A 26,493-nucleotide genomic window follows, 5' to 3' on the forward strand; every position below is an offset into this window, starting at 1 on the left:
AGAGCCGTTTTAGCACCTGAAGAAGAACTCTGAAACCAACCTCCCAAGCCCACCTCTCAGTGTCCAAACTGTTTTAATGACTACTATTCATCTTTACCCTGTGAAAAAGAGTTACGGTTTATACATGTATGGAAATAGAAGGACTCACTGTTGTGTTGTTGTTTCTAATGATACATACAGACATACCCTGAAATCTCATATTAAAGATGCTCCAAGCTGTTTCTTCATATAAATCAAAGTAAGACCTTTTCTTTAGTGGACAGTGATGCAGTCAACTGTATCCATGGTAACAGAACAGGAACTGCCACCACGTCACAGTACATGTATGTGGCCTGGCATTCAGATTTGCCAACATGTAACAACTCTGAAAGGACAGAAAATGTGAAGCATTTGCGACATAAATAAGAAAAAGAAGGCTAGAAAAAGTCCAAATCTAGATTGTGTTTTAAATGTACACTATCTATTATTTGACAGTACAAAGACAAAGAATGCCCAATCAGCATGTTTTTGTGTCACTGAACAAAGTCCCAGATAATCTCCTTGATCCATTCATATAGATATGTTTGCCTGCTGAAAATCAATTTCATAGAATTTAGAACAACAAAATACAAAATTGTATTTTTATGAAATTTTCAAAACAGTTTCATAGACCAAATGATGGCATTTCTTCGCCCAACTTATCTAACAAGAGACCAATGTGGCATGCTTTTCTTAAAGACACTAGCACTCCCAAATTCCAAAATTTGAGCTGTTGAGGTTTTCAAACTCCACAACTCGCACAGGTGGTTTTCAATAAACCAGCAGGGGCACTATTGGATGCCATGATTAGGAAATGTAACCTCCCTATATGCAGGAAAATCAACAAAGCTTCATGCAACCCAGCCTGCGTGGTCAGTACTTGAAAACACCCCCCTTTGTATCACAGCATATAAATGGTTTTTGTAACCATCTGAGAGTCTTTCAGTTCTTGTTTAGGGATTTTTGCTTTCTTGTAAATGAGTTCTAGCTCTGTGAGATTATTGCGTTGTCTTGCATGCACTGCCCTTATGAAATCTATTGACAGATTTTTAATGATGTGAAGCTCGGGGGACTGTGAGGGCCATGGAAAAACCTTCAGCTTGTGCCTCTTGAGGTAGACCATTGTGGATTTTGAGGTGTGTTTAGGATCATTATCCTGCTGCAGAAGCCATCCTCTTTTCATCTTCAGCTTTTTGCTTCCAGAATTTGCTGCTATTGAAGCCATTCATCCCTCTACCAGTGAAATGTTCCCCGTGCCTCTGGCTGCAACACAAGGCCAAAGCATGAATGATCCACCCCCGTGCTTAACAGTTGGAGAGGTTTTCTTTTCATAAAATTCTGCACCCTTTTTTCTCTGAACATACTATTGCTCATCGTGGCCAAAATGTTCTATTTTAAGAGTGTTATGGAGCTGCTTAGAGCAGTCCATTGGTGCTGATTAATTGATGAGAACTAACAGTATTTATGAAGCTTTGAAATTTGTTGACCTCTCTTAACAATGATGTAATTGAGCCATAGCTCTAAAAAGCTAATTAAGATCTGAGACCCTGGTAAAAGTTATGAAAGCTCAAATCCATTTGGGTACCCAAACCTTTACATGCTGCTTGTTTCCTTTTTTCCCTCGAAATGGTACAAAACCAAAATAATGCACTAGTCTTGATTAAAATGTGGAAAATAATGTTTCATCTTTAACTTCATGACTTTTGGAGATCAGTCCATCTTCTGCTCAATTCAATATTCACAGTAACGACCGGGGTGGTCATGCTTTTTCATGCAAGTGTGTATGAGCTGTATTTCTCATCACGAGGAGGAGGTGGTGGTGTGACAGCTATTCTTAAGGAGACATCAGGACATTTTCTAGCCATGTTTGTGGCAGCAAATTCGGGTATTTTAAGCCAAAACATGGTCTTTCCTAAAACCAACTAAAAGTTTTTTGTGCCTAGACCTTACCAGACCTTTGCCACAGTGTGGTCACAACAAAAATTAAAAACTAAAACTTCAAAAAACTTTCAGAAACGTTTCAACATATGCTTTGCAGACACATACAATGCCAACATTTATGGTGGCAACTGGGTTGCGTCATGAACCAGGCTGCTTCACAGCCACTGACACTACAAAGAAGCAGATGTATCTTATTGACACTCCTTTTAATGACATAAATAATTCAGTATTACGGTTATTTATAATGACATGTTGTATCATTGAAGTAAAATTGGCTGCACTATTTATGTTGTTTCAACAAACCTATGGCATCAGACTATTTGGAAGAATGTGATAATCACGTAGTAACTATTATGTGTGTTCTTTGGTTCAGTTTTTCCAATGCATACCTCGTAATGCAACACAGTAGTAGCCATTTTAAAATGAATCCATAGCAACTTCAGCTCAGTCAACCAATGGCTGTCTGGATTGTACAAAAATGCATTTGAAAAATTCACTCACACAGGGAAACAGTGCAACACAAAAGCCATTGAGGGAAAGGAGTAGACACCACGTTTTTCTGCTTGTAACTGCAGTTTTATTCAAATTCAGCTTAGTTTTATCTTCTATCTTATTTTACTCTTTTAAAATCAAATGGCATGTCTTTTTATATATTGCCTGATTGCCTCTGTGACCACCAGTTGCCTCACGCAGTGCAACATATCTCCTTCGCATAGAGTTGATCGGGTTGTTGATTGTGGCCTGTGGAATGTTGGTCCACTCCTCTTCAATGGCTGTGCAGGAACTGGAACACGCTGTCATATACGCCGCTCAAGAGCATCCCAAACATGCTCAATGGGTGACATGTCCGGTGAGTATGCTGGCCATGCAAGAACTGGGATGTTTTCAGCTTCCAGGAATTGTGTACAGATCCTTGCAACATGGGGCCGTGCATTATCATGCTGCAACATGAGGTGATGGTTGTGTATGAATGGCACAACAATGGGCCTCAGGATCTCATCATGGTATCTCTGTGCTTTCAAAATGCCATCAATAAAATGCACCTGTGTTCGTTGTCCATAACATACGCCTGCCCATACCATAACCCCACCGTCACCATGGGCCACTCGATCCACAATGTTGACATCAGCAAACCGCTCACCCACATGGCGCCATCTATCCTGAACAGTGAAAACTGGGATTCATCCATGAAGAGAACACCCCTCCAATGTGCCAGACACCATCGAATGTGAGCATTTGCCCACTCAAGTCGGTTACGACGACGAACTGCAGTCAGGTCGAGACCCCGATGAGGACGATGAGCATGCAGATGAGCTTCCCTGAGACGGTTTCTGACAATTTGTGCAGAAATTCTTTGGTTATGCAAACCGATTGTTGCAGCCATTGTCCAGGTGGCTGGTCTCAGACGATCTTGGAGGTGAACATGCTGGATGTGGAGGTCCTGGGCTGGTATGGTTACACATGGTCTGTGGTTGTGAGGTCGGTTGGATGTACTGCCAAATTGTCTGAAACGCCTTTGAAGACGGCTTATGGCAGAGAAATGAACATTCAGTTCACGGGCAACAGCTCTGGTGATCATTCCTGCAGTCAGCATGCCAATTGTACACTCCCTCAAAACTTGCAACATCTGTGGCATTGTGCTGTGTGATAAAACTGAACATTTTAGAGTGGCCTGTTATTGTGGCCAGCCTAAGGCACACCTGTGCAATATTCATGCTGTCTAATCAGCATCTTGATATGCCACACCTGTGAGGTAGGATGGATTATCTCTCTCTCTCTCGCTATATATATATATATACACACACACACACATATATATATGTGTGTGTGTGTGTGTGTGTGTGTGTGTGTGTGGTCTTCAGTGTCTTCAGTACAGCATGTTGAATTGTCTTGTTGAAAGGTGCGACACTAATAAACATACCTTGTTTGGCCTTAAGACAGGCTATATTGTTAAGTATCATCATCCAGTTGGTTATTATTTATAGACAGTTGTGCACATGTAAATCTTATAATATTAACAATGATAACAATATCATAATAAATCACATATATTATTATAATATTCTGAGTGAACATCTGTTCATCTTAATCTTAAAACAAACTTCAAGACTTTAAAGACAGGGGATGTTGCATGCTGTTTGAATTATAAAGACTCCTGAGGCAAACTCTCATCTGGAATATTATATAAATAAAACTGACTTGACTTGACTTACTGTAAATGGACCAAAACAGTAAGTCAATACACCAGTTAATTGCTGCCATCTTGTGGCCAAATAAGAGATCAGCGTGACACTCGCTGCTTCTCATTTCTGATGGTCTGTATGTAACAGGCCCCAGGCATGAGGCCTGTAAAGGACAGGGATGTGATGAGACAGACAGGAAATGTGCTTCCTTCCCTCACTTCTGTCATACTTTATTAATATATGCATGTATTCTAACTACATTCCTCACAAGAACAGATAAGCCTTCTTCCATTTGGTGAGATACTTGCACAAACTTTCAACCGTTATGGCAGGTACTCCATCCTTCTTTGTTCATCCAGCTTCTTATTCTTCCCCTTCTTCCTCCTCCTCTTCTTGTTTTCTTGGTGGTTGTTCTCCAAAGATATTTAGTGTTCAGGAGGTGATTGAGATTGAACAATCCGGAGATCCCAAAAGAGACAGGGGTAAATTTGTGTGGAAGAGAGCCTCAGACATGGTGACCTGAGTGGGAACCATGTTTCTGGTTCGAGGACAACAGTGGAAGCGTTACCACAATGAAATGGAAGCCTTCTTGGCAGTGTATTCATATTAAAACCACCACTGGAATACTGTGTACTACAGAATGTCAATACTGGACCAAGAAAAAACAACAAAACATAATTTTTCTTTTTGAATCTGTATTGCAAGACTACCGGCTGTGAGTGTATCAAAAATGATAAAGATGTGAAATTCCTAACATGTTGTTCAAGAGGTGTTTTGTGGAAAATCAAAAAATAAATAAAAAAAATAACAGCTCCTTGGCACTAATGACAAAAATAAGAATAAAAAGAATATCTTGCACTGTATCCTCATATTTTGACTAATTTGAAATGTAAGTGGATTTGCACTTTGCTGCAAAGCATAAAATTCCAGTGTGGCCATTAATGGTTTAACACTTTGAGTTAAGTTAATTTTAAGCTTGGGTCTTATTTCTTTTTCTTGAATTACCAATGCAGAGGATGACTTCTGGTAGTTGCTGACAGAGAGGCCTCTTGTCAGGCCTTAGCGAAAGTCCCCTGAAACAGAACTATTAAATAAAGGAAGTGACCAGTCACACTGTCATCTTGGGATGGTTGGCATTTCTAGTTCAGAGATTTTGTTTATTATAGGATAATAATAATAATGAAGACTTAAACTGGTGGACACATTGTCCTGTCTTTCTGTATTTGCATGTCTTATCTGCCATCATATGTGTTCCCATTTATGTTCAGTTTGTTAAATTCTGTTTAGTTGATCTCTTTTATGGGTGTAGAACTTTTGTTGCTTATTTTGTAGTTTATTTTTACTTTCTCTTTTTTGGTTAAATAAAACTTTGTGACCTTGTCTTTCTGAGCCACCCTCTGCGACTGCTCATGCCTGCCAGCTCTGTCCTTCACATGAAGAAGAGATTTCACCCACACTCATGCCTAACTCAGATGGTATAAGGCTAGTGCACAAAATACTGCACAGATCTCAGTAAAACCCATTTGATCCCCCACTACATGAGCAGAATTCATAGCAAGCTGTGAAATTCTTTTACAAGCATTAAACGAAAGAACTGAGACTATACATGTTTGTGCAGATGAACATCCATATGCATACACTGTGGTATGACATGAATTTGTGTACTTTCTTCTCAATCTGCATTCCCTTCTGAAACGAAAATTGGAACATGAAAAACAGGGCTTTTTAAGAATTGTGTTGTTACTCAGTTTAAAAAAAGGATCTCAACAACAATGACAGTTCAGTTTCTATGTAGGCTGTGTCCTGTCTATAAATAATCACAGAATGACCAGCACAAAAGACATTTTTTGTCAAACTGCATTGTAATTTGACTATTTTATCAAACTTAATAGCTTATCATCGCCCATGTAAATTCTCAAACTCTAAACCTTTCCAACTTCCACATGAATTGGCTGCAATATGATAGCACATTCTTTGTGAATATTATCACATCCAGTAATCTGCCAACAACAGCCCAGTGCTGTGGCCAACTGAATAATCAAAGACACTTAGCACAATCAAGGACTCTAGCTACTTAGAAAGTAGATGGCGGCATGTTGTTGGCTTGAAATTCCATTGTAGAGTTTTCTTTCACTGTTACACTAATACAAGTGTGGACTAGGTTTGGCAATGCACAGTTATTGATTATTTGGCTGAAAATGTGCCTACAGATAAAAACTGATCACAGTAATTCCTTTGAGGTGGTAGAGTTTCCAGGTAGTGTGAAATAAAAGCCTTGTAGGATAGCATACATATTAACAGAACACAGTCTGTGGTTTTGGAAATGTGAGTTGGATATAATAAATGTCCTCACATGGACTGTAACATGATGTCTGCCTGCATCACCTCTGTCCTAACTTACATCTTTTCTTAATTACAGGAAAGGATCCATTTTCTGATATGCTCATTTACCGTTACAAGCTACAGTACATGGACACAGCCAGAGTCCTTGTTGCATAACCTGTCTCAAATATAGTCTTATCTACCCAGCAGTGTTGGGCAAGTTACATTCAAAGTGTAAAAAATAACGTATTACTAGTTGCTGTAATGTGAAAGTAATATGTAACTTTATTCTATTACTGTCTTTGTTGAGTAATACATTACTGATTGTACTACTTTTGCATTACTTTGACCAAAATAACCACAAACGTATGGGTACCATTATTTTTGGTTTTATATTCTGGTTATATTATAGTTTGTAATAATTCTAATGTCATAATAATAATAATAATAATAATAATAATAATAATACCACCATCCTTACTTTGGCATAAGATGGTCTCTATGACAATGTTAGCTTACCTTGTCTGTATGGTAAAGAAGAAAAAAAATCCCAATATCATCTCAAGGAGGCTTTCTGTATGGGTGCTGGTAGTCCTTGAAGTTTCTCTGACCTGTGTAAACTGCTCAGGAAGTGTGGCAAAAGCCGGGAACTGCTTGCTATCCAAATCTTTCATTCTCCTCTAGTTTTCCTTATTTTTGTTGTAGCTCCCCTTGATTGGTAGACTACCTGATTCAAAATGAATAGACTGGGCCTGCCATTTCACACAGCTCAAAATGGGTGGTGTTTTAGAGGGGCTAATACCTACAGTGTTAAGAGTGAACTGCTAATATAGTCTTTTAGCACTGTGGTGCTGCAACTTCTGGTAAAATGTATTTTATAATCATAATATAGTTATTACATGAAGAACACCTCTTCAGGTTTAGTCAAACTTGTATAAAAGTAATTTTTTGCTAAAACTGTCCCTACGCCCAGACAGCAGTACATGAATGATGGCTTCATCGTTCCCACCTACTGCTCCTACTGCGATTTGCAAGAATCCACTGCGCCCAACACAAAACAACCAATCAGAGCCAGAGGAGCATCTGAGGGAGTGTCTGACATCTGTCACTAATCAAACACGCTGTGAGCAGTGTCAGGAGGCTAGTTAAGGCTATGGCGGAGCAACAGCCACCTGCAAAGGAATCATTGCCCATACCGCCGCTGCCAACAACGGCATATACGGCTGACAGCAAATAACCATAAAACTAATATGGTGATTGTTACAGTAACGCTCTGCTTTATTTTGTTTTTGCATGTTGACACACTACTGCTAAATTAATACAGAGGAAATTCTGCTGAGGTCTGAAGCAGATATTTGATATTGAAGTATTTGATATGAAAAACGAATATTTTCCTGTAATGCTTGTAAATCTTGCACATGTCAAGGAAAGTGTCGTTAATCCACCAACCACACCATCATAAGTGGAGCTTCTTTTATAACTAAAATAAATTCTTTGTCCCTTTCAGAAGAAGTGCTTGGCAACTGCCTGAGGGCTCTTCACTGAACAGCTTCATCAATGCAGGCCCCAGTGCACTGGAGGTGAGGTGCCAGTAGCCTGTATTACATTTGAAGCTTCTCTTGAGGCTTTTGAATCAAGATCGAATGAAGCTTCAAACCTATTTGGTATAGCCCAATCATGAGTTATAGAGAGCAGTAGTAGAGTAACTTTTGAGTCTGAGACAAAAGTGTTTTCATAATCCAGCCTAGCTCCTGTGAAGAAGAAGAAGAAGAAGAATTGGGGGGAGACATTCCCCTTTATTGTCACACATCATGCACATGCGGAACACTGCATACGAAGGTGAAATTTGTCTTTTTGTCTTCGCATTTCACCCATCCTGGTCGTCCTTCCTCCGCGGCAGAGGTGGGCAGCCAGACCGGCGCCCGGGGACCCAACTCGTTTCATCATCAAAACTGAGTTATTTAAGAACTAGACTTTATTTATGATGAGTCAAGATAAACACATAAACAAGTTTTAAATGTGGAGGCATCTGGGGCGCCTGCTTTCTCACCTGGTGGAGGCCTGTCACTGTGTCCACTGAGTCCTAACCACAGTGATGCGATTTGGAGGGCGCCCTTTGCTGCATGTCATCACTTCTCTCTCCCCTGTGTGGTCTTTCTAAGGTCACTATTGAATAAAGTAAATATGCAACAAAAATATTTTTAGATACATATAGAGATTGTGAAAGGTGTATTTTCCTCACTTACCATGAGCTAAGATAGTAGCATCATATATACTTTGAAGCAGCGATTCATTGATCTAATTCCATTTGCAGTCCCTGTCACTGGGTGGCACTGCTAAAATCAACAGTGATAATCCCATTTACCATGCTGCCATTGTGTATTCTGCGCTAGAGGAGAAACATCCCTTTCCTCCCCATCCACAAGCCAGGGAAACACAGGAAACATGATTGTGAGGAAGACTTCAATACTTCATTTTCATTCATTCATCTTCTCTACCGACTACCCCTTTCGGGGTTGGGGGGGGGGGGCTGGAGCCTATCCCAGCTGTCAACGAGGGCAGGGGTACACCCTGAACCGGTCGCCAGCCGATTGCAGGACAACATATAGAGACAACCATTCACACTCACACTCACACCTAAAGACAATTTAGAGTCACCAATTAACCTAATGAGCATGTTTTTGGGAGGAAGCCGGAGTGCCCGGAGAGAACCCACGCATGCAAACTTCACACAGAAAGGCCCTGCCCGGCCCGGGGATCAATCCGGTGACCTTCTTGCTGTGAGGCACGCGCACTACCTGCTGCGCCACCATGCCGCCACCATACTTCATTTGTTTTATGTTTTTTACTGACATCTCTAAACTGGTCAAAAATGTTTTTGTATTCATTTTGTATTGATAAAGCAGCTTGAAAATCAGAAAAACTCCCGCACACTCCAGCACATGCTTACTGCTGAAATATGTATTTGATTACATTTACAGTCTGCAGTTTGACAGACCGAAACGTTGTAATCAAATAAACAGTGGTGTACAGAAACCAGTATTTTCCACGACAGTAGCTGCACACAGTCTTAAACTGCCACAATGTGTTAACAGACCTGAAACTAAAGCGTGCTTTGTTGCTCTTTGAGCTTTATATAAAAGAGTGCCAGCTTGTCTTCAGCCCTTTCTGCCTCTTCTCCATTTTTTTTTTTTTTTTTGTTACCAAAAACTGTGCCACACTTAAGCTCCTCCTCCTACTGCTACCGCCACTGTTTAAAGGAGGCACCCCAAGCTCAGACAAGTCTGAAATGCTTCTGATACAAGAAGTTCAGTAACTAAAACTAAGGAAAGAAGGAAGAAAAAAATAGATTATGTATGACTGTAAATGTGATTATTTGAGGAGAATGGAATCTGCTTTTCATTCATCTGTAATGAGTGTTTGAAGCACTTAAGTAACACTTACTGGTCTTTGAAGGCAATTTGTTTGTATGGTTTAACAAGCAAATCAGAATGCTGTTAAAGTAGACACAACTGAGATATTCAAAGCTGCAGAAAAATATCACATCAGTTAGCCCAGCTTGAATAAATGGGTTGTTTCAAATACACACACAGCATTTTCACTCTGGAGGTTACTTCAACTCAATTCTGAGCATATTATACTAAATAAACATTTGTTAGTGCACCATCCAATCTCTTTTCATTTGCTTTTTTAAGGGAATCAGTCAACCAGCTTTTTAAAAGTAAGGTTAGCTATTTAGAATTTACAGTGAATAAAATATTCCAATACAACATGTGTAAGAAAATCAGAATGAACTTTATGGTAAATGGACTGTATTTATATATTGCCTCACAAACTTACAAATGTTTTGACAATCTACTTTACTCCTCCAGGAGCAAAAATGATGACGGGGGGGTAAATCTACCCCTTGATGCAAAGTGAAGCCGTTTGTGATATCCTGACCAGTTTGCCTTAAGTATTTAATATTGGGATTTTCCACTTCTGCAGTGCACATGCTCATAAATAGAAATAAATTAAACTTATTCCATTTCTGGTCTTACAAGCAACATGTCAAAGAAATGTCCTCTCTCTCTCTCTCTCTCTCTCTCTCTCTCTCAGTTGTATGAATTGACCAGAGTAAAGTCCATTGCAATAACAATATTCTACTTCCATCTTTACTTCAAAATAAAGTTCTTTTTGAAAATTAATCATAATGTAATGAGTGTCAGAAATGAATTACATATTTTCAGACCCGCTGAACTACCAATTGTCCTAGGGCCCTAAACTCTCAGGGGCCCTTGATTCTCAGGGTCTAGCAAATGCATCGCTGAAAGAAATATTAACATAAATGATTAAAGACTTGAGGTAGTTCCTGCATTTTTACCTCATCTGGAGGCACAGTCATGTTGATGGGCCCTGAGTCAAATGTAGTTGATGTACAAATGTAACTGAATACCTTTATTATTATACTTGGTATTGTACTTACATTGTCCACTTCTTAAATATCTGTTTAATCAGATTACCACAAACTACCTGACGTAATTAACCTGGAGCAGACGTTACTGGATTAGATATGGTTGGTTTCAGGGTAAAATGGAATGCAGCTTCTTGGGGCAGCAGTGATGGGGCCTCCCTGGATTAATCTGTCCTGTTTAAACGAAACCATGGTCAAATAATCTGTGTGGCACAGACTTGGTCATACTGTAGATCATTTACAATAACCTTGTATAACCACACTTCTCTTGTTGAAGGCCACACGTCCTGTTGGGTGTATTTTTACTTCAAAATCTGTACTTGGTGTCAACATATTAACATGAAACAGATCTGATACCTACCTGCTTGGAAGGTGACCTGACGGCATGAAAGAAGTTTAATCTGATATATTCGGCCTAAGTAAATTCGCACAGAAAAAGAAGTTCAATGAGAATTTACATTTGTCAGCAATTCAACTCCATACATTATTTTTGCCTTTATGTCACATAAGAAACGCTTGTGTGCTTTTATTTTTTAGATTTGGCTTTCCGGTGTCGTTCTGCCTCACTGTGGTTAACTTGCCGCAGATGACGGACCGCAGGCTTGCGCCACTTGATGCCCCCACGTTCACAGTCACTCATGCACTCACATTCCAGCAGTGATTCAATCGTGATCGGCTTGCCTCCAGAAACGGACGTGCTTGTGGATGTAGCAGCCGGTGCCTCCGTGCAGTGATGGTGTGAGGAGCTGCTACAGGTAAGCTGCTTTCAGCCGTGTTCTGATAGATTCAGGTGGGGGAGCGTGACGGACTGAGGATTCAACAGCTTATCGGTGCCACCGCTGCTTCTGGATCAATAATGACTGACACCTTTAACAAGGTCCGCCGGTGACCAAATGTTCCTTTGAATCGGTGCGGTTCATCCGGTTACAGCCGTCATTAACGGCCGCGTGCGGCTCATTCATTCCGCTTTCAGCTGCATTAATGGAAGCTTCAGCAGCAGCCCTGGTACGTGCCATTCTCGCGCGTGGGGAGACTGTCGCCTGGCTGTTTTAACAATCCATCTGTAAACGTCACGTCATGTCCCATAAAATATGGCGACAAATCTATGCAAGTTAAAGTTTCTGGATTGACTGACAGCTCGCTGTCGCCCAGCTAGCAAACGTTTTAGTGGAGGAAACAGTGTGGTCTCAACTGTGGTCTGGTGTATGTAATTGTGAGGGTTTCTTGACGGAGGTCTTGAATAATCACTTCAAATACAGGGTTTGGGGTCAATAGCTTTAAATCCACATCGCAAATGTGCAGAAATGTGATGTGACATTCGCTCCATGTCATACAGACACCACAACGGTCCCCAGCACATAAAGATGCTGTCTGATGGGATGTGCATTATGCAGACTCCAGCACAGCTGGATGGAGGGTTGCTATGGAGGAAAGACTGAAGCTTATACGGTTGCTATACTACCTGATGCTTAGCTTAGCCCCAGATGAAATGGAAAAGGCTCCTCTGATGGCAGAAGTGCTGTGTGGTGCAGTCATTGGCGGAGGGGATGAGCACTCTGGATCTTCCGCCTCACTGAGAAGTTGTGAGCTCAGAGGACTCGCGTCAGTTGTCGCCTGGGGTTGAGGATGAGAGGACAAGCAGATCCCAGCGTGTTTCTAATTCAAGAACACCAACTGGTAATGATAACAGTGTGGGTAGAGTGTCAGCTCGGAAATAAGAACTTTTTAGTATTATTTTCACGCTCAGCATGGCAAGCTGAACCACTAATACATAATCCATTTAGTTTTTTCTTACAGAGTGGAACAGAGTGTCCCGTGTAATGCCCGATGTCTTCTGTGTCTACGCATTCAACATGATAGAATGCTTTATTGTTTGCCATTGCGAATAACTGTGTGGTGCTTGATAAAGTGAAATTCATTTGTATTGGCATAACACCACCACCACCGATAATAAAATGATTTCACAGGGCCACTCCAGACAGGAAACAAGGACATACCACCTAGAAAGAGGCAAAAAGAAAAAAACAAGAACACACATGTATAAGTAGTTCCAAAGAAAACTGCCACAGTGAAGTCTGTGGATTATAAAGACATTTCCTCCTGAAAGCAAGTTGCTTTTGAGTTTTTAAGTGTCTTTTTTGGGCTCCTAAGACAATGACTCAATTGACAGAAATTTAATCACATCAAATTTTAGAATTTTGCAATCACTCTGTAATCAAGCAGATATGCAAACCAGTCTTTGCAGCCAGATTGCTGCTTTCCTCTGTTATATCAGTGTAAAACGTGCAGGCTCCGGGAAATTAATGGCCATTCTTCACTAGTTTTTGCTTCATATATATAGACACTGAGATCATTTTTATAGATGCTGAGATTTACAAACAATCCAAAAAATGATCCACAGATTAATTAGTTGGTTGAAGCCCTCATTTGTGCAGTCCCACAGCCAAAATACTATTTAGATTGATTGTATTGTGGTGCAAGCAGTAATCTCAAAACCTCATTGCATAAAACCAAAGTCATCTGAGGAGTAATTGAAAAAGATGTGTTTTGGGTGAACTGACCATTTTAAGATATGGTTAAAGTTAACTTGCTAGGATAACATTTATGATCAGGCAAAGATTGCTGTCATAATGAAAGGACACCAACAGCAAGTGCCAGTCAGAGATGAAATGCAAACCCAGATCTCCTGCGTCAGACGTTAAAGCTTCATGTTGAATTGTTCATTTCAAAACCTCAACAGTGGAAAATGTCACCTTGAGTTTTTGGAAATATGCCACTCGTGATTTTTTTATAGAGCAAATAATTCATTGGTCAAATTAAAGAAATATAACAGATAAATCAGTAATGGAAATAATCATCAGTTGCAGCTCTATGAAATTCATGGAGATCTTCCCCCCATAGCACTGATGAATTCAATTCCTTGCAGCAAGCTGGGCCAGATGCTTGTGCTAACTCGCTTAGCAGTGTTTGTGGATGGGAAGCCTGTGAGGGTCACATTCCTCAAACTGCATTTCATTAACTAGCACTGCTAGGTTGGGGTATTTGTGGGGGCAGAAAACTGGAAGCCGTGTGCAAAATATTCTGTGAAGCTCCATCCAAAGTTAAACAGTCTCTTTACTTATACATTGACTTCCACAATACAAGTGATCTTAACTCCATGTCTTTGGGGTTAACCCTTTAAAATCGAGACAAAGGTTCCGTGTAGACAAACTTGAGTCCTGCATGAAAACTGAATGGAGCTTTGTCATTTGGTACCAAATGTCAATACCAGAGGAGTAAATCTCACCAGATTTTGTGACCCAATAAACATGCAGCATGCTCGTACCAGGATCTAATAATGCTGGTGATAGGCTGTCTAAATTTACATGTTGTAGAGGCATGTAGAAAAGGGAGATGCAGGAAAAAGAGATCACTGTTTTCTTTTTTACTGCCAGCTGCTTATCCGCACAGATAACTTTGTGCTATTTGTTAGCGAACCAGTGCAGCTTCACCACATCGTCCAACAGGATGGAAGCTGCAGCACATCCTCTCTTTGCCACTGCAGGGATGGGTAAACTGAAGTGGAGATGGAGGGGAGAGCATTTCTGGTGGCAAACATGATGTTGCTTACAGATGACAGTTATTTATAGTTACCTATAGTCCAATACTGCACTGATATTCCATCAGATTCCTCATTTATTCGTGTCCAGTATTGGAACAGCATTCTCCTTTGTAAAGAGAACTACAATGAATAATGTAATTTTATTTTATGTAATTGGTATTGAAAAAGTATCACTTAAAAACCAGTATTGAATTCAAGATACTAGTACCGGTATCAAACATTTTTGAGCAATACCCAGCCCTAGTTCTCTCACAGTATTCTGTTACTGCAAGTTGACCTAATTGATTACATGCCTCCCCCTGTATTAGGTTTTAGTTCCACATGGAAGCTTGTATGTGAGAGAGAACCAGAGCAAAAGGACGTGCAGGTTAATGGGGGTTATGATCCAGGTCTAAGTACAATGTAAAAGTACTGTTATTTTTTGTTAGAGCACCACCATGAGCTTTCTATTCCCCGTACACTCATCCCTCTCTTTTGCTCTCTCACTCTCTCTCTCACACACACACATATTATCCTTGTGAGGACACTCTGATGTAATTAAACAACTAAATGCTTAGCTAAATCTAATGCTAACCTAACCCTTAAAACTACATCTTAACCCTCAAAAAGCCCTTTTATGGTGTGTCTCAAAGTGACAGCCTGCCAAAAGTCCTGTCAAATAAGCCTAAAATGCCAATGCTGAACAAAAATATAAACGCAACACTTTTGTTTTTGCTCCCATTTTTCATGCGCTGAACTCAAAGATCTAAAACATTTTCTACATACACAAATGAGCCATGTCTCTCAAATATTTATTGTGGCCGGCCTAAGGCACACCTGTGCAATATTCATGCTGTCTAATCAGCATCTTGATATACCACACCTGTGAGGTGGGATGGATTATCTCAGCAAAGGAGAAGTGCTCACTAACACAGATTTGGATTTGTGAGCAATATATTAGAAAATGTTTTAGATTTTTGAATTCAGCTCATGAGCAAAAACAAAAGTGTTGCGTTTATATTTTTGTTCAGTGTAGATCCCTGCAGATGACTACATCTGTTCCTTATTAGCTGACACACAATGGTACCACAGCAGGAAGCCTACCCCTACTTCAATTTCAATAAAAACTGAGAATAAGAATTAGGAAAATTAGTATTTCACATATGTTTTTCCAAGGCGTTCTCAAAAAAGGGAAAAAAAAGCCCATTTACTATATTTATCTTGATAAATATCTATATTTATACTCAAGCAATCTAGGCCATCATAATCCTGTTTTTGGTATCTACACTTACATTTATATATATTCAACCCCTTCACAAATATTTATCATTTCAAACCATGTGTACTATCCATATTTGCACTGAATTCCTTGATTTGGCTGCAAGTTACCCACTGAAAAAGCTTGTTTTGGAAATTTCATTGGCTGTACAAAGTGCCAGTCATCTGCACAATCTGCTTCAATTGGCTCAATCTTTACACAAAAGAAGAGAACAAGGCACTGCTGTTCATCGAAGGCTCTCTCGTTGGCTATTGCTACCTGTGGACATGAGATGGAAGATCCTTACTGGTCAAGTGAGGTGTCGATTGAAAAGTCTGATGAGTGCAGTGGGCATTTTGTTTTTGTTAGAGTGCTGTTGATTGGTGGATTACGATGAGACTTGATGTGCAAGTTGCCTCAATTTTATAATCAGTTATTTGTTACGTGTTGATGTTGATGATACCTGCTGTTGTGATTGTATTTTGAAATGGTCGAATCTCATGAATCTTAGTTTTTCAACAATGTATGGCATGAGTACAAACTTAAACGTAGCATTTGTGTAAATAAATGGGTGGACCACTAAACACTCACTCAGAGTTTACAAGGAGACCATCAGCTCATCAGTATCAACACACTTTACAAACTACAAAATAATATGCATAAGCAGAGGCAAATGCTATGATAGCACCTCCTCCTGGCTCCTCTCACTTGCAGTTGCCTGCTCAACTCAGCAGCCTCGTCTTATGTTTCTTGGGAAAGTATACCACGGTAGCTAACATTACCCAGGCCATCTTTGAGTTGTTTTACCTGAATTCTTTATTATTCCTTCAACCAACCACAAAAAAATAACCTTTACCATTTTTTAACCACTTTCCTTTAATATGCCTTCAAATAATACTGAAAAATATTACATTGAGTGAAAGAGGTAATATTGATTTACATTTGCGCTAAAAAAAATTAATTCATGGTAGCTCAGACTGGAAATGTGATGCAGAGAACACAGTGTACTTCAGTGTGAACACTCTGCTAGTAATGGCATATTTAATAATTCATTTAGAAGGCAGTATGCGGTCCATACTGATTGCGTATGTAGTGGGCAGTACCTTAGTATGCAATTTCAAACACAGCATCAGACTCGAGAATGAACTGACTGGATTCCATCCCATTCTCGTGAATACAATATCTCAAGAACGCCTTGGGGGAATTTCTTTCATGATTGGCAAAAATGGTCACGTGGACTAAAGGATGAACTGATTAGATTTTGGTGTTCAAAGGTCAGCGTGACCACACAAAACATACTTTTGGCCATAACTCAAGAATGCATTAATTATGACAAGAATTAAAGATAAAATCATGAAGGGATGACATTTTATATCCCAAAGGTCAAACGTCAACGTCACTGTGACATCATAATGTTCTGCAAAGACACTTTTCTGTCCGTGATTCAATGCCGTAACTCAGGAACGTAAGGGGAGACTGGGACCATATTTCACATTTGGTCAGACACTGAATTGGTGACACTAATCTTGGGTGTCCAACTTCAAATTTCTCCATAACAACAACAGCTGTAGAACTCTGAGGTTATATGTGTGCACTGATTACTTTACTTTGGATTGCTTTGAGGGCAGGATTTGCTGCAAAACTGAAGATTAAGGATGGATCCAGGCACATTTCAAACATGCCATTTTTATGTTGTCTGACTTGTTTTTGCTGGTCGGCCTGTTGAATTTGCTGTTAGCACATTCCATGGGTAATTTAGCTAGTTATAGATGTGGGTAACTGTTTTTTGTGAGTTGCTTTCTCTGTCGTCTTAGCCAGACACCTTTCATACTGGAATGCAAACTCAGCTAGTTTTTTTGTTACAAGAAAGCCCCCTCCACTGTGCCCCATCGGCATGTGTGTCCGTTGCTGCATGTATATAATGTAAATACAGTCATGGAATAAATTAAAAAACTAAAACTAAAGGTACATTTGTTTGGACAAATATAATGATAACAACAAAAATAGCTCATAAGAGTTTCATTTAAGAGCTGATATCTAGCCATTTTCCATGGTTTTCTTGATAATAACCAAAATCAAGTTTTTACATCAATAGTTATGGCATTGTACTGCTAAAAGCAGTGCTTTTAGGCATTCCATGTTTTCTTCTCTGTCTTATAGTCACATGATACACACAGGAGTTAGTACTTGATTGCATAACCATTGTTTTTGATGACTGCAGTCATGCGTCTTGGCATACTCTCCACCAGCTGCTGACATTGTTCTGCTGTCACAGCAGCCCATTCCTGTTGCAAAAGTTCAAACAAATGTGCTTTGATTTTGGGCTTGTGGTTCTCCATTTTGAGTTTGATGATGTTCCACAGGTTTTCAATTAGATTTAGATCTGGCGATTGAGCAGGCCAAGGCATGGTTTGAATGTTTTGGTTCTCCATCCAGGCTTTAACTGACCTTGCCATGTGGCAAGGGGCATTGTCTTGTTGGAAAATCCAGTCATTCAAGGCAGGAAAGAGTTTATCAGCTGATGGAAGAAGACTGTTTTTAAGAGTAGCCCTGTACGTGACCTGGTTCATTCGCCCTTCACACAATTGCATTTGCCCTGTTCCACCCATACTGAAACAACCCCAGATCATCACTGATCCACCCCCATGTTTTACTGTAGGGGCAATACAGTCTGGTTTGTAGGCTTCTCCAGGCTTCCTCCTAACCAGTAATTTGGCTGGAATGGGCATCAACTCAAAATTGGATTCATCACTGAAGAGAACCTTAGCCCAATCATCAACAGTCCAATCCTGTGATCCCTAGCATAAAGTAACCGGGCCTTCCTCTGCATTTCGTTGATGAAGGGCTTCTTGCGTGCCCTGTTTGACTTCAGACCAGCTTCAAGAAGTCGGTTTCGAACTGTCCTTGCTGAACAAGTCACATTTCTCGACAGTGCCCACTCATTTTTGAGATCCCTGGAGGTCTGATGACGATTCCTGACATAGGAACGGATGAGTGCACGGTCCTCTCACGGTCCTGGGGTAGAAAGACGTTTCCTGCCTCAACCAGCTAGCTATTTGGTAGTACCATGTTCAGCTTGCTTTTTCTTGGTGTAATTAACAGCTGTCTTTGAGATCTTCAGTTTTTTGGCTACCTGTCTCTCACTCATGCCAATTTCCAGCAGTGCCAAGATGGCTACCTTTGTGGCTTCACATAATTCTTTTGTTTTAGCCATTATGTGAGAGCTGACAACTTCTGAGTTGTGCTACAGCTTGAATGTAAGCAGGAAACCACTCTAGGCCTTTGCATGTGCAGTGCTGCTTATGACATGAAATGGCCTCTTATATACCCTGGGAATACAATTAAGCTTAAGCATGTCAAAACTTTGAGAATGAATCACATTACATTTGCTAATTAACCCACATTATAGAGCAGGCTACGCCTTCCAAAACACATGTAGGTCTATAATTTATTTTCATCTTTATCGGGAGCCAATAAACACATAAGTTTTTTTTTCATCATTTCATCTTTCTTAAGGTCTGTTCTCTTACATTGTCAATAGAGTGAAAAGAGGTAGAATGATGTTTTAAGTGGAGTACTCTTTATTTTTGGAATACCGTGAAATGATACATCACAAACAAACAAACAAACAAACAAAAAAACATATCATGATATAAATTTTAGGTCATATTGCCCAGCCCTAGAGGCTGCCTGTCTCATCATGAAAGAAGATAGATGTGTCAGATAGGGAGTCATTCCACTACCACTACTCACACTATGCTTTTAAAAACAATTGCAGGAGAAAGTTTAGTGGAAAAAGCTGTGCTATGTATAAACTCTTTCATTGCTTTCATTGTTTTCTCAAGTGCAGTTTGAGAGAACAGTTCGTTTCTGACCTTCTTCAAACTATTTTGATACAGTAGATAGTTGATGAGTCACCCATGGTGTCAGAGTGAATTCCTGTTGGTACTTTCACAGCTTTTGGTTTTGATGTGCTGCCTAGACAACACATCTCGTGTGAACACAATGAGTGGCTTGACACTTAGAATATGATGTGACAAGTTCTTTCTGAACGGCCTGTTACTCCTCCACTGTTAGTTCCACTACATGTGTGATGTTCACTGCACTCCTAGAATTATTTAGAGACTGGATTTTTTTCTTTCAGGCTTGGAGTTTCCTTCATCCTGTTTCATTTGTTTTTTGCTCTGATTAAAAGTCACAGTGTTTTTATGGTGGTGGATAGATATACCTTTAACTAATGGACAATACCTTATGCAGGGTTGCTATGCATTAAGGAAAAGTTACAAAATTATGCATTGTTATGTTTTCCAGAATCAGTGCTGAAAAAATCTGAACAATAACAACAAGAAAAAAGGGAAATGTTCATGAAATACACTTTAAACATTTCCTTTCTGTGAATAAACAGTCAAAAATTCTGCAACAACCACAAACTGAAAGGGCTACACAAGGTGAGACATTTAGTTGTGGCAAAACACTCTGAATGGACCACAGTGTTGTGGTTTACATTGGAGCACCCCAGGTGGCCTACATTGTGTGAGACAGGTTGCTCATCCAGCAGAGTGGGACATAGTTAACTGGATGATTGGTGGGTAATGTGGTGGCTCAGTGGTTAGCACTGTTGTCTCAGAGCTAGAAGGTCCTGGGTTCATTTCCTGGCTTTGGTAGGGCCTTTCTGTATTGAATTTGCAAGTTCTCCCTGTGCTTGGGAGATTTTAATCAAACCAACCACCATCAAAAATATATATGTTAAGTTAAATCTGTCAGTGCCCTCGACTAAGACAGTGGGTTGGAGTTGGTATAGGATAATTAATAAATTTCAAACTTGAGTTGCTCTGCGTGTTAATGTTGATTAGTGAGGTTGTCTGCTTTTGGGTAGGACAAAATCTGGTCCATTTTATTGTTATGTGCCATACCCCATACTCATAAATTTGGCAAGTTGTAGTCATAGTATTCCTGGGCCAGAGATGTTGGGGACAGATCACAATTCCTTTTCCAAGCAAAAGCATACTTTTGTTGTTGCAAAATACATTTCATTCAAACTCAACAGAAATACAATAAAACTCCAAAACACAATTTCTTGGTTCATCTTTCCACTCTTTCAAAAATCACTACCAACTGTTGTCAATAAACCTACAAAATAGAATCGGGAGAGACGCAAGAGAGAGCAGACATCTGAGAAGAAGTGGGGTAAAACAACTTGTGGAGCCAAGACTATTTTCACATCTAACTCAGGAAATATATTCACTGGATAGTATGAGCCGGTAGATTTAAATATGTCAGACTTCAACAGATTTTCCCAATAAAAAAATGGCAATTACTATTTAAAAGTGACATGTAGTTGTGATGTAGCTTTCGTTTGTGACAGGTGTCCAGCAGTTGGTGGTCAGAGCTATTTTGTCTGCCTTGGCTGTCTTGACTTGTAGCTCATCCTTCTTCTCCTCAAAGTGTTTGTCAATGCGTTTAGCCACAGTTGTTTTTAATAGCATAATGGCTTAATGTACTCAGGCTCGAGGTACTGAACTAGCTCTTTGAAACCTTCACCCTCTACCTCACTCAGCTGGGTGGTGGCATCGTACCAGAGTGCATTGCACTGTGTTTCTTTATAATGCAACTATATGAAGCTAATTTACTGGTGTCAGAAGGATGACAGACACAGTGTTGTTGTGACACTGGCCTGAAATGAGTTAATTTTTAACGTCAAAGTTCATTTAACAGGCTGTAATCATGTGGTCTTAACCATGTCTCTATTGAAAATAAGAAATCTCGGTCCCCAGTAATGAAGTCACATTTAGCAAAGCAAAAAGCTTTACAGTGCTCTGGAGGTTTAGTTACAGTGGGGAGCAACGTACAAAAAAGTTCTAATGGTTAATACCACATATTAAATCTTGGTGATTGTGCAGAATATTTGGGATATTAAATATTCACTCTGGGAGTAATGTAAACAGGTATGCTAGAGGCTATGTGTGAAGGTGTGTGCATCTCTGATGGGTGAAGCTAGTGAGCTAGATGGAGATTGTCTGTGGCAGCAATAAAGAGTTCTGTTCAGTGACCAGTGTGTGAAGGTGTACTGCAGGAATGATTTGTCATTTGTGCGTGACAGTGGAGGTACCATGAAGAATGTTTGCAGCAAAGGCACAGGTGCACTGTGGACTGGAATGAATGCTGTATCTGTCTAAAAAGGATGAACCCTCCCAGAAAATATTAAGATTATGAATTAAATCTAACTTTTGTGAGGAGCATTTTGATTGTAGCCATGTGATTTTTTGATTGGACGCAGCTGTGGAGAGTGAAGGTGGTGATGAAGGAATACCAGACTAAGGGTATATATCCTGGATGGAAACGTTTTTGGTCAGCTGGAGGGCCTGAGGTGGATGAGGAAGAAAGGGGAGCTTCCTCCTCCTGGTGCAGCTAACCAGGACCTTGGGCCTAGCTCCTAGCTGGGTCCAGTGTTCTGCAACCTGGGCAGCAGGACCATCCAGACATAGAACAGTGGAATCCAGTTCTCTTGTGGTTGTGGTGGTGACAGCAGGGCACACAGTGGTCAAACAGTCGAGGATGCATTCTTCATCTTTGATCTGGTAAAGGATGAATATTCCCCCTTCCACATTTGAAATTTTCTGGGTCAGGCAGAGGCAGCTGCCACATCTGAATGCCGAGGTGTGTGGAGGCATAACATAATCAGTCCAGTGGTGGTCGCTGGGGAGAGAGAAACATCTACGAACAGTAAAAGGAGGCGTGACAGGGTTAATACTATTGTCTTTGGTGTAGTAAGCAGGCAGCAACACAGGGTGAGACTTATCTACAAGAGCTCCACAACCAGAGCTCATGGTGGAAACAGGGTTCCCACGTGTCCTGGAAAACCTGGAGAACAGTTGACCAATTTTCCAGTCATGGAAAACATATCGAAAATGGGAGAAGTACAATATTCTGGAAAATCTTGTGCTGTCCCGGAAAATTATTTCAGCATTTTCCTATTTTCCTTTAGCTGAGAATGAACTACTACGCAATATATTACAGCTCCCCCAAATGGATAACACTGCTATCTGAAAGGGCTAAGTTATATTCAGGATCATATCAATGAATTTTTACGGCCAGGTATTTTAAACTGGTTGCTCTCGGTTACGTTGTGGAAATGCTGTGAACCTCTGGGTCATGTGACATGGTATCACATGTGGGTTGGATGACGTCACAATGTAAGTGGCCGAAATTCTGAATAATGTAATTCATGCTTACCTTCAAGTGTAAATTTTAGTGTGGTAGTTTTTAGGTTTATAGATTAACGTTGCTTTCTTCATAACTTGTTTTACACAGTTGAAAAATGTTAAATTGGTTAGCATGTTTGGTTCATTTGCTAAAGTTTGCGTGCTTGCTAGCTTGTTTTGCAAGGGTTTAACATTAAGGTTTGTGATTCAACTCTGGCTATGGTCTCAAATATGTGTTGAGCATTGTTGAAAGAGGTGGATAATATTGAATGGGAAGCCAGGATGAATGAATGGGAGTCCAACTGAATGTGAGTCAAAGACCAGCTAAATCCTGGTTAATGGTAAATAAAGTCTCTTTAAATGCGTTACTGTATTGTCAAAATGACCCATAAGGTGGCATGAAATGTTTAACTTTTGTAGTGGCTGCTCACAGTGGGTGTGATTAGCCTCGTTAAAAACTCCACTTACTATTACTAGTAAAGGGGGCTAAAGTTTGGTGTGATTAAATGATAACAGTCAATGGCAGTCAGTAATCTTAGAAAAAAGTTGTACATTTAGGTTTGTAAACTTCAGTCTAGATCTGGAGGCAAACTTGTAGTCTACTGTTATTGGTGTTCAGACTTTTCAGGATTTGGTGTTCAGGCAGATTTTGCTGATAATGATAAATGTTGTTTACATAGCAAGCAGAGAGCACAATGAATTCAAGAAAGAAAATGAAATACAATGACAGAATTCTATTAAAAAAATACAGTAACAATATTAAAACATCAAACATCATCACAACATAAAGCTAGTGACCACTCAAAGTGCTTTTACATGCATTCACCCACATTCGCACAAACATTTGTACAGCTCATTATGAGCATTATCCATCCATTCACACACACTCACACATTGATGGCACAGCATCTGGGGCAATTTGGGGTTCAGTATCTCCTCCCAGCTAGCCACAAGGTACATAGTAAAATCTATTTGCCTCTGTTCTTGAATTGCTCTTAAAGCCCATACCATCAAACAGTGAGGTGTTGCCTCTGTGTTCCTCTGTAGCCACCTCCCTCACCTCCCCTGTGCCACCCATGTCTTAGTTTAAGTGGGAATATTTTGGTGTACTGTGATAAATTAAACATAAGCTCTAGCTGTGTGGTCCTGCATTTTATATTCCTGCCATACTGAAGATGGACTTTTCTGCCCTTTCTGCCCAGAGCCTCCCTGAGCTTTTCTGCTGCCTTGATCTTTGCTGCACTGGGCCATTCATCCCCAATTTTCCCCTGCTGTAAGGAGAGTTAAAGTTATGAAGCTTCATCCATACAACTCATGTAATTTCTGTGATGTTGGCTATTTTCACACTTTCCTATCTTTCTGGCTTTCCATCTCTGTCTCAGCAGCTGGACACGATCTGCTGTCAATCTAACTGGTATGTGTGTGTGTGGGGGGCTATGTATTACTCAGGTGGTGGGGACATAAATCTGTTTACACAGTCACATTGTGGGAACTTACCTTACTTGTGGATACAAATGCGGGTCCCAATAATGTGAATCAATTAATTAAAGGGTTATGTTTAGGCAAGTTAGTCTAACGTATGTGTTGTGTGTGTGTGTGTGTGTGTGTGTGTGTATGAAGCAGAAAATTCACTTGCGAATGTACATAGAGGTCTATATTTATTGACAATTGTCTTAAAATAAATTTTTAATGCTCTGTTTGCTTGTTTTTTGACTTTGTCTGCCCACATACACAGCAAATATACAGCCCTGTGTAAGTGGCCAGTCACCAGTGTTTTTTGATCATATTCAGAAATATGATAGTTTTCCATTAATGTGCAAACCGTGAATAAATCAAAAGAAGGACTGGACCTTTTCATTTCATACAGACACACAAAAACATTGTATTCCAGCTTCATTCATTCTTTTTTTCATTAACTCTCGAACATTGATCATTTTCATCTGAAAGACATTTTGGACAAAAAAATGACAAAGCTGACAAGTTGTTCAGCTTGTCAGCAGGAGTCACACACACACACACACACACACACACACACACACACATATTTTTTTTAAACAAACACTTCAACATTTTTATATTAAAAAAACATACTTTGATGAAAAGCTTGAGAAAACTGCATTTCTGCCATTTTTCAATCCAAATACTGACTTCATATTTACATTTTTTTTCTCACTTTGTCTTTCTCCACATCTTCTTTGCTGAAGTCCACTGCTTATCTGTCTACCCTGGCACATCCGCGACATGGGTGAGAAATTTCAGTGACACCATTGTCTTCCTCACCTCTGTGATTGTCGTGTCTGCATGTGTCACTGTCACCAGTATGGTGATTCTGATTCAACCCACCAGGAAGAACACTTGCACAGTCATATATGTGTTCATGGCCCCCAGCATTTTTCAGTCTTAGGCCAGTGCGGTTCAGATGTTGCTGTGTCTTCGGCATTCATGCAACTTTTGCAAAAAGAAAGGAAACTCAAAAATCTTTGGTGGAGAAAGTAAAGCAAACCTGGCATTTTTTGTAATAGAATGTGTCACCCAGACCAGCAGGAAGCAAATCAGAAGTCCAGCTTTTGGTGACATAATTATGTGCATTTCTTAGGTTTAAAACTGGGGATGGCTTAAGAACAGTACTGTTTTCTATTTATTTGCAAAGCACTTCTTGGCAAACTTCCAGTGTATCTACATGTCTTTTAACTGTAGAGCTATTTCATACCATGTTAATACTGAGATTGGGAAAATGGCTTTTAAATACTATGCTCCACACAAGTGGAACAGTCTGCAGAAATCCCTTTTAATCAATTTAAATCCCTTTTGTCTTACACAAAGCCATGTGAATGCATGTTTTCTTTCAATTGATGTTGTCTTTTGGTGTTAATTTTTAGATAGGGTTAGGGTTATTGTATTGTATATGTATTTTAATCAGGGAGTCCTTTGAAAAAGAATGAATTATGCACTGACCTGACTTAAAAAAACTTGATGAATCACAAACCATGGCAACAACAAGCATGTCCAAGATCTGTTCAGCACTTTTCAGTGTCCTCTGGAAACACTTCTGGGATTGTTTTTTGTATTTTGGTTGTGTTATGTCTACAGGGTTTTCCCTGCCTATCGAACTCAAAGGTGGGCCTTTCATTTTTGACTTTGAAAATGCCAAAACCATGTATCGTATTGTATTCACAATTTCTGCAAGATCAAGTTAATGGATGACTTGCCATTATTCGTTCGTTCCGTAACTAAAGCTAACCTAGCTTTAGTTACGGAACGAACTAGGACTAGGAGCCTCCTTTCGGGTGCCGGTACTTGACTGATCATTCCAGAAAGTGGACATTCACCTTGATGAAGTTATTTTTAGGTTTGATATTTGACATTGATTCCGGATCCAGCGCCATCTTTTACTCAGTTTCACCCAGTGCTTGCTATGAGAGGACAGTTAGCTCACCTCTGAGCCCTTGCGCTTAACCTCAGTGGTTTCATTCAGGGATCATTAATAAATTACTGTTTGAATGACACAAAACCAATGTTACTTTCAATACCTTCAT

At 39.9% G+C, this 26,493-nt stretch overlaps 1 protein-coding gene across 6 annotated transcripts in view; it reads left to right on the forward strand.

Annotated features, from left to right (window-relative positions):
- The first annotated feature begins 11,536 nt into the window (after positions 1-11,536).
- Positions 11,537-26,493, forward strand: part of dlgap1a (discs, large (Drosophila) homolog-associated protein 1a) — a 140,979-nt gene continuing 126,022 nt past the window's right edge. For 4 of the 6 annotated variants that reach the window (XM_076746023.1, XM_076746029.1, XM_076746030.1 and 1 more), the window contains exon 1: positions 11,537-11,672. The gene's annotated coding sequence lies outside the window, so the exon portion shown is untranslated. The remainder of the gene's footprint in view (positions 11,673-26,493) is intronic. The other 2 variants (XM_076746025.1, XM_076746028.1) reach the window with 1 other exon arrangement.

This window comes from Chaetodon auriga, chromosome 12 (genome assembly GCF_051107435.1).
Source record: "Chaetodon auriga isolate fChaAug3 chromosome 12, fChaAug3.hap1, whole genome shotgun sequence".
NCBI lineage: Eukaryota > Metazoa > Chordata > Actinopteri > Chaetodontiformes > Chaetodontidae > Chaetodon > Chaetodon auriga.